At 33.9% G+C, this 14,978-nt stretch overlaps 1 long non-coding RNA gene across 1 annotated transcript; it reads left to right on the plus strand.

The window, feature by feature from the left end:
• The first annotated feature begins 9,515 nt into the window (after positions 1-9,515).
• LOC147381266 (uncharacterized) lies at positions 9,516-11,963 on the plus strand. The gene is made up of 3 exons (XR_015174687.1): positions 9,516-9,799; positions 9,927-10,113; positions 11,282-11,963. It is a non-coding gene; the product is annotated as an uncharacterized LOC147381266 (long non-coding RNA).
• The last annotated feature ends 3,015 nt before the right edge of the window (positions 11,964-14,978 follow it).

Here is a 14,978-nt window from a genome sequence, read left to right on the forward strand (position 1 = left end):
CAACCTTGAGCTGTCAAAAATAGGCTTTTTCACGTTGTGCATTGTTGGTGTTTGCTTCCCAAAATCAGTAGCATAAGCAATGAATGTCAACACGGTAAACTGATCAAATGCATGTACATCAAAATGGCAAACCAACTTAAACAAATTAAATGCCATACCATATCGTATTGGCATAAAAACAAAACTCCTGCACTATCCAAGAGCATTTTAAAGATGAGTGGGCAAATCGGTTTGTTAAAAAAAAACTTTGTTTTCTTGTTAAGAACTGCCTCGTGTCAATTTCCTTCAAAACTTAAAATAAAATTGCCTTATCATTTATGATTTAGCAAATCAGACCTCCAAACCCACATAGAATAATATAATACAGGGAAGAGAAAGAAGGTTGAGGGGACCCTTACCTTAGGCCTGATGAAGCGATTTGAACAATACTAACAAAATCTATTCTTAAATCATTAAGCAGCAATAAAAAAAATTCAATATGTGGCCATTGTAAGAGAATGATCAAATAACTGATACCTTGCATGAAAATCCAGCAAGGAGAGAGATGTAACTATGATGAATGAGAGAGAGAAATCTCCAACAAGAAGTCATGGGGGTGGGCTTCTTGTGAGAATTGGAGAAGACTAAAAAACGTGACGAGGGGAAGATGAGGGAGCAAGAGACATGCATCTAAAAAAGGGGGTGCTCCTCTGATCTTCGATGCCTTGAAGATTAGTCAATCAAAGATATTGGATTGTTCGATCTCGCCTCCAAAGTGGGACATCTCTCCCTCTATGCTTGCTTTCCAATTTTAGAAGCTTTCTAATCTTTTAGACATAAAATATATACAATATTTTCTTCCTTCTAGAGTCTGATTATGATTGGATTCTTCAGATTCTTGGGTTTTTATTTTAGCTTTCGATGAACCGTTGGCACGAGTTTTGTCTTAAAAAAAAGAGTGGTTATCATATGACTCGCCAAGTAGCATACTCAATCGACTCTCTAACATGACAAGTTCGGAACCGTAGATCAATATTACTTGGAATACCTTTTTTATGGCGAAGTGCAGTCGTGTATCCCAAGGCATATAGATCTACAGTTCTCGAACTTGTCATATCAGGCAGTCAATTGAGTATGCAACTTGTCAATTCATATTATCATGACTCAATTGTGGGGATTGTAGAGGTCGATTTTGTGATAAACCACCCTCGATCACGATCCCATCATTAAACTAACCAAAGAATAGAAAAAAGTAGAAAAGGTAAAGAACACAAGGGTTTTTTATGTGGTTCGACAAACATGCATATGTCCACAGACTTAGGAAGCCGTTCCACTATAAATCTCATAGTTAGCTTTTGATGTCGTTGGCACGGGTTTTGTCTTAAAAAAAAAAGAGTGGTTATCATATGACTTTTCAAGTGGCATACTCAATCAACTCCCTGACATGACAAGTTCGGGAACCGTCGATCAATACGACTTGGAATACATTTTTTTATGGCGAAATGTAATCATGTATTTTGAGGCATATAGATCTATAGTTCTCGAACTTGTCATGTCAGGGAGTCGATTGAGTATGCAACTTGACAATTCATATTATCACGACTCAATTGTGGGGATTGTAGAGATCGATTTTGTGATAAACAGCCCTCAATCACGATCCCATCATTAAATTGATCAAAGAATAGAAAAAAGTAGATAAGGTAAAGAACACGAGGGTTCTTTATGTGGTTCGACAAACATGCATATGTCCACGGACTCAGGGAGCCGTTCCATTATAAATCTCACGATTAAATGATTTCTCGTCCTTAGTCTCTTCTCCCCTTTCCTCCCCTCTTTACAATGGCCTTAGTCCCTTTTAAATAGAAAAATCCTAACCCTAGCTATAATTAAATAGGAAATGTCATTTTTACTCTTTCAAATAAAATAATTACCTATTAGAGAAGAATCCTCCCAAATTAAAATTTTTCCCTAATTACATAGAATTCTACTCAAACTCTATCAAGTGTCTATCTCGAGATATATGTTGATGGCGCAAATCAATGATCCATATGAAAGCCAATTTTTATCCGTCCATAGGAACCTATAGATTTTATTCTTATCTTACTTTCTAGTACTTTATGTTTCCAATTAGGAGAACATTGGTTGGACGAAAATTTGAAGTTTCCTCCTTTTTTTTGGTTTATGAGTGATAAGTTTTCTGTGACTACGTGAGCAGTAGAGCTACCCTACCTTCTATTGTGTGTTTTAAAAAGATTTATCTGGCAACCCTAGCAAACTATTTCTTTCTTATTACAAATGACTCCTTCAAGGTTTTAACTGGTTTTCAAATAAGCCTTACTTTATGAAGTTCGCTGCCTACCAAACCTTACTTCAATATGTTTGTTATCCAGCAAACCTTGGAGTGGGTCCACGTAAATAAATTAAAATTGATGGGGGGATTTTGTTGTTGAACGTATTTGGAGTGCACCTTAATCACATCAATTTATGCCATCCATTTTCAACTCCTCTGACCAAGCTAAAAAAAAGGATATAAATATTTTTCTAAATTTTTCCATGAGATCTAAAACTTTATGACATTGCATTGCTAACTCGACAATCCATGTGGGTCCCACGACCATTGTACGATAGGAAATCTTACTATATTAGTCATGCTAGCTTGATTCATAAAATAAGGTTTGCCCAATAACAAGCTTGATAAAGCAAAAGAGATTTTTTGTAATAAAAATTGAAATAGATTGATTTGTTGAGTAAATCTTTTTTCTCTTTTTTTTTTTTTTTTTTTTTTTTTTTTTGAATTTTAAGACTGTTCAATTTTTTACTTGATTAGTTTGATCAATTAATTAATTGGCAAAAAAGTATTAAAATGTGTTGGCTCGGATTTGTACTCGATTAGCGATGGGTTAAAATCAATTCTACAAAAATCAAATCTGATTGGTCGATTAGATTTTGATTGATTAGTTTTTAAGTTTTAATTCAAGTTTTGATTTTTTTTGAATTGTGGCTTCAATTTTATTATTGTCATTCCATGTGAAGGAATTCATCATTTTATGTGAAAAATCGTTATTTCATGTGATTATTTTTTTGTTTTTCTAAGCGTAGGAGGTCTCTAGATCTTGTTGATTTATATGACTATTGTCAAAAAAACTTAAATTTATCTTAGAATTTCATTTCTAGATCCCAAAGTCATGTTTTCCTAACAAATCAAGGTCTTTATGTATGAGTTGAGTGTGAGGGTTATTTTGGTTGCTTTGTCGATTTATGTGAATTTTGGTGAGAGGTTTCTTTTAATCCTAACATGATTATTTCTAAATCTCAGGGTCTCACTTTCTTAGTACTAATGCAAGGTTTCGAAGGTCATCAAAATATATAGTGATCCTAAGCGTGCATAATTTCTAAATTGGTGTGCTACAGAAGGAAGAAAAGAAACCAGAGAGGACTTTGAGTAAGAACTCAAATAAAAATATAAGATAATCGAGGAAGTTGAAACAAAATTGGAGGGGATCTTGTGATTTCTCAAATTTATTTTACATTCATCATTAAGATTCCACAACAACTAAGTGACAAGTTGTCGGATTAGACAGATGAAAAATAGGATGCTTACAACTAACAAAATTATCAGAAGATCGTTGGCACACACAATGAAAAAATGCCATATTCGACGGATCAAGACGTCAAATTTTTCACTATCGATTTTTTTTTTCGACAGGTCGAAACCCTTAAATTAATGGAGGATAGGAGAAATTTCATGGTTATAAGCAAATGAGTTGGGGAACATAAATTTTTTTGATAATCATGGACCATCGAAATTCGTGGGCCTTGGCCCATTGATTTTTACTGTCAAAATTTTTAATTTTCACTTAGTGGTAAGCACCACACTAAGGCCTCAATCCTTTTGCCTTCTACTGTTCAAAGCCAAAAAGGAGTTGAAGCGAAACCTCCCGATCAAGATCTTCATCTCGATCATCAACATCAAGGTTCATCTCAAGGTGCGGAAGCCCAAAAAACTCTCTACAAAAAAGAACGCTTTCAACTTGAATTCAGTGGTCATATAAATTGGAAGAGTTACATTTTTTTTGCTAAGCAAGCAAGGTGAATTATATTATATAAGTAAAAATTTGTACATAGGGCAGACCCTAATGATTTACAACTTGGAATTGAGGCAGATCGAGCTTATCTCCTATATAAGCCTTTTTTACAATAAGAGGTAAATCTATTTCTCGTATGAATAACAATGATTGTTGACTATGAATTGCTATAGCTGCAAGAGCGTCTGCAACATCATTTGCCTCTCTGCAAACATGAGTTACTGTAACTTCAATTTTCGATAGCATTGTCCGAGCCTTATTCACCCATTGATCTAGATTCCAAGAGACGACGTGATTTCCAAGACCCTTCACTATGATAGCTGAGTCCATTTCAATAACGATTTTTTTACCAATTAAATCAAAGCTCTCCAATGCAGCCACCAACGCACGGATTTCAGCTATATTATTTGTCGCTTCTCCAAAAAACCAATACCCTGCTGCCACAAGTTCTCCATGTTCATCACGAAGAATAGCGCCTCCTCCTGAAAGACCTGGATTACCCTTAGCCGCACCATCTGTATTTAGTTTAAACCAACCTGGAGGTGATTTTTTCCAGCAAACTTTGACTATACGTCTACAAGGATTCGATCTCCTATGTATACCAATGCCTTGTAGCTTTCTGAGTTCATCATCTGAGGAAGGAAGGTTAATAACTAGATGCTCCTCGAGTTCCTTTAACCATTTCAGACATCTATTTATAACTCCCTGGACAGAAGGCTTCTTTTTTTCAAAGATGTAACTATTTCTTGCTATCCAAATGTTCCAGCAAATTACCCATGGAATCATTCCTTTTGGAAGAGTTACATGCATACATAACCCTAGATGGTTTTTACTCGTATCACACGGAAATAAATCTATGGTAATTGCACATCCCACGTCAGACTTGTGAGAATCGCAGTAAATACTTTTTGTCATTTCAGCATTTTCCAAATTGGAATAACAATAATTTTCATTGTTCGTGATTTATAGATTACATACTATCTTGTATGTAAGGTAATACCGCTTAATGTTTCTATTAAGACATGTTAAGTGATCAAATCATCTACTGCTATGATATGTGAGCAGATGACGTACTACATTGTATTATCCCCATGTTTACTTTAATTTGATTTTTGGCATGTGGTTGTGCCTCTCTCTCTCTCTCTCTCTCCCTGTTTTAGTTGAGAGTGAAAGAACGGTTGTTATGATAAAAAGTAATTTAGAAAGTTATGCTTACATCTTTAAATTCTATTTAATTTTATTTTATCTTTAAGTTATAATGAATTTTAATATTGGAGTGCTATAAGAACAAGTTGATGGGCATATATGGTAATTGAAGTTCAGAGGTTATTAAACAAAAATTTGTCTGTCTTCAAATTTGTAGCTTATAATTTTATGAGGATCATTTCAATAACATAGAAAACAAAAATGTAGTAATAAAGAATAGTAACACTCCACATTTGGGTGAGTATTTGAGATAACCCTTCTGTTTTAAAAGGGAGCGGATCCTCTGTAACGCTTTATTCCTGTAGCTCCGTCTAGCTCTTGTTCTAGAATTCATAAAACACCAAATTGAGAAAAAAAGAATAATAATAGCTCCTCAGACCTCTTGATTTCAATGTTTAGATCAGATTTTAAAAATAATAATAAAATAAAAACATAAAAATAAAAAATAAAAACAAACATTTTTGTTGTGCTTTATCAAACATTTAAAAATGAACTGTTATTGCTCTCTCATACTTAAACGTGCACATGTCTCTATCTGGATGATGTGGCACACTTTCAATCCTTGATAAGAGCTACAGGAACAGAGTGCTACATATCCAGAATCTGCTCCCATTTTAAAATAATGACATATTCCTTTTACAGACTAACAAAAATCACCTAATTAAATTCTTCTTATATGTTAAAAGAGTGCTGATTTTCTAACTCAACCTAAATAACACAAAAACTCACTGACATAGTATGTGCAAGAATCGTAGAATTTTTTCTTGAGGATATACAACTGTACATGTTTATGGGGATGTGAGTTGTGTATCCCGAGGGAAAAAATCTGTGGTTCTTGTACATGCCACATCAATGAGTTTGAGTTAGTTTGTCAAAGTTGAGTTAGAAAATCATTACACATGTTAAAAGTATGAGTCGTGATAATCTGACTCCCCCACGTGGCATACCCAAAATACTCTCTTAACATGGCATGTGCTAGAACCATAGATCTTATGCCTTGAGATACTCATCTCTCACTACAGGAAAACTGGGCTACAGCGACTATTTTTAGAGACGGTCAAAATTTGGTCGTCGCTATCGAACCGTTTATTTTACAAAATCGAAGTCTCTCTCTCATCTCCCCCTCTTTTATCTCGTCTAAACTCGAAGTCTCTCTTTCATCTCCGCCTCTTTCATCTCCGCCTCTTTCATCTCGTCTGAAACTCGAAGTCTCTCTCTCATCTCCGTCTCTCTCTCTCTCTCATCTCCGTCTCTCTCTCATCTCCCCTGAAATTCGAAGCCTATGTCTCATACTTGAAGATCTCGTTTGAAACAGATCACAAGCTCGAAGATCTCAAGCCGCTGAAACTCGAACACTCTTTTTCCATTGATCTTATTGATTTCTCTGCCTTTCATCTCATACTCGAAGATTTTGTTTGAAATTGATCTTCAAATTAAGGATTTATTCGACATAGAGCTTCTCTGCCTCGTTGTCGATCTCTCAAACGCGTGAGGGTTCAATCTAAATAGATCCGATCTGATCTCGGCCTCCCAAAAATTAGGGTATGTTTTCCTACATATTTTGTTAATTTTTCTGTCCAATCGATCCCTAAACCCTGGATTTTTCTTCATATTTTTTTGATATTTTGTTGATTTTGCTGTACAATCCTAATTTCTACAGCGTTGATTCAAATTTTGGTTCGATTTCAATCCAAAATCCCAATTTTGAAATTTTGGTTTGATTCAAATTCAGAAATTTTGATTCGATTTGTAATTACTCTGTTATACATATTCTATATTTGGAATAATATGTTGGATTTGAAAAGATTTCTATTCGTAAGAGTCAATTACTCAAGATTTCTTAATTTTATTTTTGAATTCTTACAATTCTTACACCAATTTCATGAAAATAGATTAAAAAACATTCAGAACTATTGAAGATCTTTACGTTCTTCATCAGCAATAATAAAGCTTCTAGTTTTAATTCATCGAACGTACTTCTCTCAACAATATGTTTGGGGTTGGGTATTTCTAATAAATGATTTAATCAATCATTTATGAATGTCAATGGATCAGTTCAGACCTGATATCTATTCGAATTTGATAATTGTATTATGGATCGAGAATTTGAGTCTATTAGTGATCTGATTTGATAATTTGTCTGATTAGTCATGTTCTGCTACATTGGATGTCAATCCAATAAAATGTAAGAAATTATGCAAATTATATTATACGTTTTATTTAAGGATTAGGTTTCAATGACTCATATATTTATAAATATACAACATTTATTCAAATTTTTGATAGCAAATTGGATTTTATCTAATTTTGATCTGATTGTTATGAAATTGGATTCAATTCTTATTACATCAATTTTGAGAATTTTTTGTCCTTGATCCAACCCTTGTTGGACAGACCCCCAGATTGACCTAATTAGAACAGTGGATGACACGACACAACCTTACAATTTCCATTTCTTGCAGCCACGCCCACATGTGCTAATCAGTTATATCATGTGGATTTGTCCATATAGTTAAATTCCCAGTCCAAAGTCAATTTATGAACCTCATACTAGTTTGACTATTTAGGAAATTTTAAGGGATTAGAAAACATTCAGAACAATTGAAGATCTTTACGTTCTACATCAGCAATAATAAAGCTTCTAGTTATCATTCATTGATCGTACTTCTCTCAACAATATGTTTGAGGTAATTGGCGCCCTCAAATTGGATCTAGATCGGAGATTTGGTTTCAAATAAGGAATGATTTGATAATCTACTGGATTATCAAATAAAATTTTGAAAAATTAAATAAATTATATATTTTTTGTTTAAATATATCAGGTTCTACTTATATTTTGTATATCAAATGGATTCAATCTGATCTAAGGGTTATGGTTAGAATTCGATACTAATATCTAGATCAGATAAAAAAACCGATCCAACAAGTGTCTGATCCAATTCTTACTTGTTATATCCATCATGGGATCGGATCTGATCTTTATCGGATTGATCCAAGCCCAATTCTGATCTGATCAGCTAGATTCGATTACGGTTGAGTTTTACCCAAACCCTGCCCATGATATATGCAGATAATGGAGGACCAATTTGTCTATTTATGGATCCTCGTATATCAACCAAACCAAGCCCAATAATCAGCCCATTAACTACATAATATAATTTACGTACTTCCTTACATTTTGAATCAAATTTTGGTGATGTTATGAAATTCATGTGCAAAGTATAAAAAATGCATTTCGAGAATATATTATAGATCTCTAAGATAAATCTCAATCATTGGATCTTATACATATATATACACGATTGAGATTGTGTGTGAACATATGAGTTCACCTTCATGAGTCTATGGATCCCAACCCATTATGTAATATGTTGGCCTCATTCTTGTACAATATTACGTACAAAGATTGATGAGAGAGAGGATAGGAGAGAAGGAAATGTCCACCATTCTTGCATTATTGCAATATATGTATATGGGAAGGTGATAAGGAAGTTATGTGCAAAGTATATGGCACAACTCTTTTTTGATCCTTGTGTGCTTCTTTTTTGTTAAGGAATGCTAAGCAAATATTGTAATCCGCATTGTAGTAGCTGAGTTGGTTGCCAAGCCCATAGTGAATTCCCCCATCTAAGATTGCTCATTCACAATAGACACAAATGAAATTTGGTAAGCAGAGATGAAATTTGGATCATCCTCATGCATTAAATATTGCTTTTATATCTGGACAGGCTGGTGGATTCAAGAGATATTATGGAACTACAGCTAAAGCAAGGAGACTGTGGACTCATTATAAGGAAAAGGAAGCTTTGCCGCAGCCAGCAGCCGCTCCTATTTTTATCCCGTCACCTCTTAAATGCCCTATGGCGGGAAAATTTTATCGGTCTCCTAGACCTGGGGAACCAACATTTGTGAAGGTAAATGTGTTTGTTGTATGCATAGATGTATAGAAGTTCTACATCTATTGTGATTAAAGAATGCTAAGGTGGACCAGGTAAGCCAATTTGACATAGATGCTCAGGTGATATGGGTTGTAAAGGACACATGCACAAAGCAAAAGAGGACCATACTTGTGTGAAAGACATCCAACATGCCAAAAACTCGTTAACTAGGGTGATATGGGTTGTAGAGAGCATGTATGGGCACATTGCACAAATTCTGGAAGTGACACCTTGAAAGAGAAACCATATATGAACCAATATGGTAAGAGAAATAACATTTTTTTGGATTTGGGACTATTGAATGTTAATAATTCATCTTTTGTCACTATGGCATTAGATTTTTTGTCATCCTCAGAATGTCTACGAGTTTATTTTCTCTTTCGAATTGAGATGTATGGTTCCCGCTCAATAGATGGTCTTATTTGTCCATTTCATTAATTAACCATTTCAGAAATTCTTAAATTGGCATTGCAGATTCGAGAAGGGCTGCTTTATAATCCTTACTTCCCTGGTGGAGCAATAGCCATGCCCAAAATGCTTATTGATGGTGCCATCGAGTATGAAGATGGTACCCCTGCCACAAAAGCTCAGGTATTTCTTCCCAATCCTTCAATTAATATAGGAGATATTGTGATGGCAGAGCCAAAAACTCTGGGATTTCAGGTTGTAAGGGGGATGTGTTTGATTAGTTTCAGGAGAAAAAAAACTCTCTTTCCAGGTTTGGTGCGATCTTTAACATGGCACGGCTTATCCTTGATGATTTTAGACGTGGGTTTGAGAATGGGCCATGGTGGCAACACCTTTTAAAAGGATACAGTATTACAACGTGGATGGTGGTGCTAAATCTGGGATCTACAGGGTTGCTGGTGTCATGGTTAATGAAGTTCGCTAATAATATTGTGAAGGTGGCTCCTTTTCCTTTCTGTTGTTGATTTATCATAGTGCAGTTTTCTCACTTTATCTTTTTTCCATGCTCATAAAACTGATGTTGAGCATGGAAATACAATTTTCTTTTTCTACTACTTTTATGTGTTGGACACAAGTAACAGGCCTATATGTTGACATGAAATTCAGGATGAAAACCTTTGGTGATTTTTTTTCTTCATGTGATGGTGATAGTGTATTGTTATTTACATAATTATTTCTGAGAGAACATCTCTCGTCTGAAAGACCACCTAAGCTAATGAAGCATAGAAAGGATGCAAAAGTCTTCTTTGAACTAAACTGTAGCTGCCACTGGCTCAAAATCTTTCGTTTTGGTTTTCTCGGCAGAGACGTCATGGGATTTGGCCTGGTTGAAATGAAGCATGTCAAGAATTCATTTGTACTGTTGAGACATATAATAACATTCAGAGAAAACGTTCAAAAAAGTAAAACCTTCAAATCTAATGGATAGAGATCACTATAACAAAAAAATGATCAAATCTACTGGCTAGAAATTACCAATAAATTGCTGGTTTTTTTATTATTATTTAGTTCATTTAAAAATTGGAGCAAATTTTTTCGTTCACTGTCAGTTCTATCTATTGTACTTAAAATGCTACGGCCCTCCATCAAATGACACATGGAGCACATTTTCTAGCTCACTCTTCCTAGTTAAACAGTATTTTTTTTCCGAACATGGCTAGAAGCATGTCCTTTTGGAGTTTACTCCACAATCAGCCAATTAAAAATCAGACCTCTTATCCATTTGGCTATGGGTATTTGATAGTTCCTGTGAGCATTTAATATATGCAGTCTACTTTGTATTCTTAGTGTATTGACGTGTACAAATGCATATCAGTACAATTTTTTTTTTGTTGGAAAATGTGGATATAATCAATCATTTCAAGCATACTTTTTCAAGCTTATTTATGAATCAAATTCATTACTTTCGTTATATCTTGATTTTCCGTTGGACTATTTTACTTTCTCTCCATTTTCTCTCTATCTCGTGAATATTTCGTTGTATCCCAATCTATTGAACGAAGCCATATGAGTCATGATTTAGCCATGATGCACTTGTTATTTGCTTTTACATGCTATGATGTATGATACAACCTAGCTCATCACACTTCTTTTTGGCTCTTTCAGGTGTATTCCACATCAATGGCTATGCTATTGACAATGGTTTTATCTATACACATCTTTAATTTCAAGCTTACATTGTGGATATGAACTCAAACCTTGTGGCTATGGTATCCGGATTGCTGGTATTGTAGTATTTATGTAGTGTCTTAGTTTGTTATGTAATTGGGCATATTTGAATGAGCCCAATTATTTGCATGACTTGATCACTAATTAGTAACGTTGCCTAAATGAAAATATACTTGAAAAACTTTCTTCTTGTTATGTTAGTTGCATCTGCAGTCTTCTTTGGATAAAGGTAATAGTTAATTGTATTTCTCTTACATTTCTATAGTCGAAATTGTGTTTGTCCTTGATATATGAGACCTTAGACCAAGCCCAAACTTTTTCAATATATGGCATTTGGGGTGGATATTAGAAGAAAGGAGCTTAATGTGTTGTAGTTGGTGACAAGTGGTTTTAATTTCTCCATGTCCATTAATTTTTGTAATGTAAAAGTAAATTTATTAGCTCGTCAAAGATGTCTGGTGAGAATTTGTATCACATTGATGATTAATAGAGAGAGTTCTAAGATTGTAATCTCCAAAGTTCACTTGTCAGTGAATGATTAAATTATTAGTGGGATTTATTTATTTATTTGGTCATCAATTTCAAAACACAGGGGTATTTTCAATATTCAGCAATACATGAGGGGCTGGTGTAAAATTAATTTTTCTTTTTTTTCAAAAGGTCTTATAACGACGGTCAAAACCGTAGCTAAAGACTAAAATTTTTTTTTTTTAAAATATACTCTATAGCGACGGCCAACAGCGGCTGTCGCTATAAGTCCTATATTAACCACCTTCTTGCATAGTTGGCCGTCGGTATAGGACTATTAGTGACGACAATGCTTTTGCGACGGGTATTTTGTCCCTATAGCGACGGTCACGACCGTCTCTATAGCCCTATTTTACTGTAGTGTCCACATCCCCATAAATATGTGCAGTTTTGTATCCTGAGAAAAAGAAAACATCTATGGTTCAAGCACATGCCACATCAAGAGAGTATTTTGAGTATGCCACGTGGGGGAGTCAAAAATTCGTTACTCTAAAATTATTTTTCACCAGTTCAATGTTGTCTTCAACCTTATGTGGAAAACTTGTATTTTTTCTGCCTGAAATTTCGTATCAAAAGTCTCATTTTATTGTTGAGCTCATAATCACAAAATTTTCAAGAAATTTCTGAAATATTCATTGTAAAGAGGGTCTTGAAGAGATCAATAATTAACAACCAAGTAAAAAAAATTCGCTCTTTTTTTTTTATTGTAAAAAATCAACAATTTTTCAAAAGCTAGCGATTTTTATTATTTATTTATTTATTAATTTATCTATACTTCCCTTGATGTTTTTTTCCCACCTATTCTCCATTCAAATTTTCCCAAATTTATCTGAAATTAATTGAATTATCGCCCCGCTCAACTATAAAATTGCCAAATCTATACTACATGACCATGCTTGAGTTTTTTATGTCGAAGGAGAAAGAAACTTGAGGTTAGAGAAAAATAAAGGGTTCCAGAAAGAGGTGAAAATGTCGTTACGGGGTTTGTCATGGGCTTGGAAAAACAACAAGAAATCTCAAATATTTACTAGCTGCTGCAGTAAGACAGAGGATGTCAAATGAAAAAGGCCATACTTGACGGTCTAAGGCTATCAAAAATTTTGTTGTCAATTTTTTTTTCGACAGGTTAAAACCGTCAAATTAATGGAGGATGGGAGAAATTCGATGGGCAAACTTAAATTTGACCTAAATCATTTATGCCCTTATGGGAAAACTCCCCTTTCGAAAGACCAAACTGACATCCTTCTGCCCAACGGAATTTAATTCGTAATAAGTAGCTTTAATTAAATCAAGGCATGCATGGGTAATGGGTTGATGGCATGATGGTTTAAGAATAATATTAGGAATAATAGGGAAATTCCTCACTTTCACTTAGTCTAAAATTGAGGTAACAAATAAATACTTGGAAATATGAGAGAGAGAGAATAAAGGATTAATTGTTTGTAAGAAGTTCGACACTAACAAAAGCATGTTATATCATGAGGACCTTTATTAAAGTGGAATAATAAAAAATAGCCACCCATTAAGGCAAAGAAATACTAGTCGTGTCCAATGCGACCAAGGCAAGCATATAAGGTACACCTTCTACACTTTATTCCATCAATTTTGTAATTTCTTTTCTCCTCCAACAAGAAAGGAATGAAGAATTAAGGCGTGGAAATGACAAAACTAGCATTTGGACTGAAATGCCTTCCTCCAATACCTTGTTTGGAGGCTGAAATAGAAGAAGGGTTTTTAGGAACTATTATTATAAAAAATTATATTGTATATAAGATTTTAAACTTTTGGGAAAGTTCTGAATTAGTCCATTATAAAAGGATTAAGAAGATCTAAATTTAAAACACTCAGAATTTTCAAAACAGAAAAAAATCAATTTTTCAAAAGGAGTTGTTGTTAGTTATTTATCATGACAGGTCTAACATACCATTACACTATTAAAATAGACAATAGGGATAAAAAGTACTATAACAAAGGAATAAATTTAATGGGCATTTCTGCAACATATTACACTTAATAAGGGTCGTCTTGCCCACTTGGATCAGCATATTAGGAATCGAACACTACATGCCTATAGATGTCAATGAAAAAATAAATTTAAAAATATATAAATATAAATAAATAATCTACTAAGAAAAATATTTTTTCTCTAATACCTTGTTTGGAGGCTGAAATCGAACAAGATTTTCTTGGAACTATTATTATTATAAAAAATATATTTATTATTGTATTTAAGATTTAAAATTTCTGAAAAATTGGAGTGTAATAAGGCAAAGTTGGGATGCCAATAGAAACTCTCATAAATAATTGTAAACGTAGTTCAATGCTTTATATCGTCCGGGACAATGCGAAGGAGAAGTAAGGTCAAAATCGCCGACATCTTTCACCAAACACAATACAACCGTTAGATCTGCATAGATTTAACGGTAGAGATCGTTTAAAACAGCATCTTTTGTAAAGTCATCAAAGCTTTTCTCATCTCATCTTTCAATAAGATTCCTCGCCTGCTTCAATTATAATTCTATAAGATTGCTCATCTTTCAATAAGATGATATTTATATTAATATCCTTCTAGCTGGTCTTTGTTCATATTATTTTAGTTTAGTAAACACCAGTAGTTTCTGTATTAGGTGGAGGCACATTTGAATAATTAAGTTGAAAGATACCATCCCCACTCAAAAGTCATCAAAGCTTTTCTCATCTCTTCTTTCCTCTCTGCATCTCTCCTATTCAGAAGAAACCCTAATCCACAGAAGACGGCGAAACAGGTACGAACCAGAGTCCTCTCTCTTTAAAAAATATATTATTATTATTATTATGTTTAAGATTTTAAACTTGTGGGAAATGTCTGAATCGTTGCAGGTAACTAATCCCACAACAAGAGAGAAGAGAAGAGAAGAGAAGATATAAATTACCAAAATTCTTGTAAGTAGTTATATTTTCTTTCCATTTGTATAATGGTTTTTATCATTTGTTTTAATTTCCTTGTTTTAATGGAAGCAAGAAATAACACAGATCAAAATTCAACGCTGGGTAGTTTTTCTTGAGATAATTATCATAGGGATTTGCATTAAATTCTAACCGTTGGATTATTTGATTAGTTAATATA

This window comes from Akebia trifoliata, unplaced genomic scaffold (genome assembly GCF_017979445.1).
Source record: "Akebia trifoliata isolate Shusen 1 unplaced genomic scaffold, ASM1797944v1 Contig00608_ERROPOS3031104, whole genome shotgun sequence".
NCBI lineage: Eukaryota > Viridiplantae > Streptophyta > Magnoliopsida > Ranunculales > Lardizabalaceae > Akebia > Akebia trifoliata.